Source organism: Pteropus alecto, unplaced genomic scaffold (genome assembly GCF_000325575.1).
Source record: "Pteropus alecto unplaced genomic scaffold, ASM32557v1 scaffold121, whole genome shotgun sequence".
Lineage (NCBI taxonomy): Eukaryota > Metazoa > Chordata > Mammalia > Chiroptera > Pteropodidae > Pteropus > Pteropus alecto.
This window is the reverse complement of record NW_006434369.1, coordinates 5,502,603-5,507,500: the sequence shown is the minus strand read 5'-3', so window position 1 is coordinate 5,507,500 and position 4,898 is coordinate 5,502,603. Positions and strand designations below refer to the sequence as shown.

The 4,898-nt window shown below is 39.0% G+C and overlaps 1 protein-coding gene across 1 annotated transcript in view; it reads right to left on the bottom strand.

The window, feature by feature from the left end:
• Positions 1–4,064, bottom strand: part of ATXN1 (ataxin 1) — a 311,366-nt gene extending 307,302 nt beyond the window's left edge. Inside the window, 1 exon segment of the mRNA XM_025044911.1 lies at positions 3,673–4,064. The gene's annotated coding sequence lies outside the window, so the exon portion shown is untranslated.
• Positions 4,065–4,898: the final 834 nt, after the last annotated feature.

Here is a 4,898-nt window from a genome sequence, read left to right as displayed (position 1 = left end):
TTAAAAGAAAGGTAGTTCTGACCCTAAAAGCTAAGAGAATAAAAAGACTAGGGACTTTTTAATGCAATTAATTCTCATCTCTTTTCTCTCTTAAACATCCTTGCTATATGGACAGGATACTTCCATTGGTAAGAGTTTTAAGGAAATTCTGGCGAGGTGCATTTACTCCTCTGAGACACTGCACTGGAGTGCCACCAACCCTGCCATATTAAAATGGAAACACCCCAGCGAGGCAGGGAACAGGGAGATTCCAGACTAACATACCTACCCATGCATTTTCTTTTAAGTGGATTTCAATAACAGCACATACATTAGGTAATTTTGCTTCAGATTATACATTGGGAAAATTCTTCGGCACATTATTAGTATCTTATCAAGTATTAAGGACAAACTAATTCTCGGTACAAGTTAGTCTGTTATTACCAAACTGTTAAAATCTCCACTTTTTTAAACATCTGTTGACTTTTTCCCCCTTGGACTTCCCTAAGGCCCTTCTCAGGCTTTCTATTGCCTTCAAATCCAGTTACTGAGATGTTGTTTAGAAAAGAGCTGTTTATTCATCTCTTTAAGAGCACTTCTTCCATTCTTTTTTTGCACTAAAAGTTGTTTTTATTAGCTTTTTTGCATTTTAAACCACTTTCGTGCACACAGACTCTGGAAAGTTAAGCCTAATTTTTTCCTTTTTTAAAATTCATTTTTCTGGTTTTTTTCTCTACAGTTGCGCCTTCTCCCCCTCCCACCCCCTCCCCCCCCTCCCCATACACACACACACACACACACACTAACACAATCCTAATTGCAAGACAGGAATTAAAATAAGCGTCTAATACAGGGTTCACTTTGAAAAAGTATTAACTAAAAATATATCATAAAAGAGACAAAACTCTCACTGGGCATAATCCTCAAACGTGTTTAAGTTACTCCGGTGCTGTTCTCTCTAGTTACATGACCATACTGCCTTCCCAAAGCAACCGAACCTTTCTTTCTGCTGAATTTTTAAAATACTTCTAACAAGACCAAATATGGATTAAGCAACATAAAATAAGTCTCTTCAGAATACCTAAGTACAAATAAATAATCAAATCCAGATAGCCAATCAGTACTGTTCTCACCCATAAACAGCCATCCCACCCCTCTTCTCCACTGGTGGGAAGAGACCCACCAGGTTCTGGAAAGCTTGGTCCAAGGAACAGAACGAGGTCCCTTCTTGGGTCTATACTGCCACTCTGCAAAGACAGCTCACCCACAAGGCTTTCCCATTGCTATAAGCACCAGGAGAGAGAATTTGCCCATTCCAACCAACCTTTTCCAAGCCGCAGCAAAAAATAACACAACAGAGGTGACAAGGGAAAAAAAAGTGGCCAAGAGTTCAACCTCTCAGTGATTAACTTTTCACCTCCTGCATTGCAGATTGACTGTGATCATTATTTATTTGAGCAGAGCCTAGGACCTTCAAGTCTAAACACATCACTATCACGAGTGACACTCACTGAAGGACTTCACTGTATTAACATGTGAGAAAGCTAGAACAAAAATTTGTTTGAGCTGCCTACAGAAAGGACTAGCCACTCCCTCTCTCTCCCACTCTGACTTCCAACACCTAGGAGGTGATGCTTCATTGTTCTTAGTCTATACTTAACACAACATTGGGCTTGTTACCCAAATAAACCTTTTTCTAAAGAGGATTAAAACACCTACATAGCTATGGCACTCTTGCATTCACCTTTAAAAACTGTTTGGCAGATGTGTACATATTTTCCATGGTATATGGTAATGATGTTTAGTTTAGGAAGTTTTTTGGCCTTCTTGAAATATGAGAACAATTAAGTTGAAAAAATAAATTTTCAAGACCAACCCATTTAAAAGGTAATCTCAATAATAAAAGAGGATTGTAACTGAAGCTAAAAAGCTGTGCCCAATGAAGAAAAAAACACAAAATCAGGAGTCTCTGGAGAGCTGGTGTTTCCAGCTTCAGCCCTTATACAAACAAGCTGTATATTAAGGGTTGGTCATATCATTTCACTAGGCCTCAGATTGCTCATCTGTAAAATCAAAACATTAGGTTAGATTTAAGCCCTTTCAGCTCTAAAATTCTGATTCTATGATTGTCCTTTCAATTCAATAAAATACGCTGCTTAATACTGCCTGCTTTTTTCAATGAAGCTAATTTTTTTAAAGGTAGAAAAGCTCAAATATGTCAAGAAAATATAACCAAAAAAAAAATTTTTAATTAACTTTGTGCAACACAAAGCCTGTCTAGACATTAATATCTGATCTTCCAAAAAAAGTCCCATTTTGGTTTTGTTATGCAATGTTCAGTTCACCTCTAGACAAGAAATATTATGTGCCTGTTAAAAATTCATCAGCATTTGCTGTTATGTTGTATTCAAGGGTTCAGTAGCTCCACAGCAAGAAGAAACTTCTCTATTACTCACTATTAAACTGCATTTAAAAGACCAACAAAACAGCTCAGAAATAAGCAAGCAAAATCTTGCTGTCATCCGTCTGAAACTGTTACAAGTTACAAGCTAATCTCAGATTCTGTGACCTTACCACCCAACGTTTTACAAATTGAGTAACTATTTCCCTGTCAGTCACCACTAACATGACAAAAATAAAAATGAAAGGGGAACGGGACACTGTTAGTTAAGAGTAGGTGAGGATTAGAAAGGAGGAGAACAAATGTGTGTAACAGAATTCAGAGGCAGATTCCAAGCCGGCTTCCGGGAGGGCTGAAGTCAGAAACATGGAGATGCTGCTGCCGTTTGTTTATTCACGGTTTTTTACCTTTGGCTCCTTAAAATGAAGTCTAAAAACTGTTTGTGGGTCATAGTAAAGAGAGTTCTAAAGCATACTGTGACTTCCAGGGAGAGCTAAGCCAGACCACACTGCGTGAGCCAGCAGGGCAGATACTGAAAGGTGATAAGAAGAAAAAGAGGCACTTGTTTTTATTAACATAAGACCTCACCAACTTCCTTAGACTTCCCCAAATGAAATGTCAGCCTCGCATGATTTTGAATAAGAATCATCTTTGCCCCTTAGAAGAAAAACATTCAGAATTCAGTACTTGACCACATAGATTTTGCTCATCAACATTTAAAAAAAAAAGTAAAATTCCCAGTAGGCAGCAACACAGTACAGTTTAAAAAATAAAATTCTCAATCTGTTCAGGATAAAACATGGTACTTAAAATAAACTGAATGACACCTAAAATGATCTGCTGAATGAAAAGAAAAGCTATTCAGAGTCAAAAAATAAATTATTATTAAGTGATGGAGGCTTACTCTGTATTCTCACTCTCCTCTTCAAATACATTTTTTTGAAATACAAGTGGCAGGCAGTTCACGCATCTCAGCTTCCCTAATTATACAAACTCCAGGGTCTTTCCTTGACTTTCCTTAAGGCTGTCCCCCACTGTTAGTCAAGCTGGTAATTTAGACAGGCTCTTGGGAGCAAGGTGCTCAACCCTTTAAGAATGAGTGCTGGCAAAGATTGGGAATGTTACTTCTCTGTATCTGGGGTACAGATGAGAAAACACTCCTGTTCCGCCTCTATGGTTATGTTTCTGCTGGGTGTACATCCTGCTGTGTTCTGGACGGCCTCCCCATGTCCGTTCCTGGCTGACAACGTGATCAAAGGAGGGCAGGAGAGGAGGGCCAAGTTTAACCTTACCAGGAGATCGGATTGTCTGGTGCCTGCCGAGCAAAAATCCCGAGATACCAGCTGAATCCCAGCCATTTACAGAGCAGCACAAAACTAGTCCTGTTCCTTTTACTGCTGCAGTTGCCATGGCCGACCCAAACAATAAACCCCAGCTCCCCCGTCCTACAGCTTCCTAACCGTCTCCCACAGACTCCAGCGTGGGTAGGAGAAGGTGAAAACTGCTCACTGACAAGAATTTAGAAGCTGGAAAGGATTGAAAGGCGATCTAACAGGCAGATCAGCCCTGAGAGTATAAAGTCGTACTGCAGACATTCAGCTGTTAGCTGCAAGGCTCTGCTTCCCTGAGTTTTCACCTAATTTGTAAGTGAAAAACAGATCTTAAGAAGGAAAAGAAACTAGCTAAAACCCGAACTTGGGAAAATGACTAATCACCTTTAAACTTTGGTTTCACTGCAATCAGCAAAACAAATGGAAAAAAAAAAAAAAGAAAAAAAGGCAGCAACATCCTGGCTATAGTAATATCTGAACAGAGGCAAGACAGGAGTGAAGGCCAGCGTCTAGGCCATGAACGATAAACGCCAGGACTAGCACAAATGTTGTGATTTTCTTATTTAAAACGAATTCCTGTTTGAAGACACCATTAAAAAAATGCAGACACAGAAACCACACAAAGAAAGAAAAAAAGAAAGACTATCCTAAAAATAAACCACTGGTGAATTTTTTATAATACATTTTGAAACTAAAGACAGTCAAGTGCATGGGACTCAGAGGATGGAGCACCTAGACTCTGGACACAGCTCAGCCACTGTCCGACTGAGCAAGTCATTGACCCTTCCAGCCATTTGTTTCTTCATTTAATGGGTGGGAGTAGGGGGTAGTGGTGGGGGTAAACCATCTCTTAACTCTCTCCCAACTCTAAAATTCTCTTTATAACCTCGATGTACAGTATTGCAACTAGGTTTGAACAAACTTATATGAATAAGACATGGAGACTAACATCTTAATTCTAACAGTGGTGATGCTGGGCCTTGGGGTGATACGTCTCTCAATTTGCTTAATTTGGGAAATTTGTGCCTAAAATAGAAATTACAACTATAGGATAGTGGTGACATATAACATTGTGAATCTACTTAATATCACTGAATCACAGTAAAAATGGTTAAAATGGCAAGTTTTATGCTATGTATATTTTACCACAATTAAAAAATAATTAAATCTATATAAGGGGGAGCAGA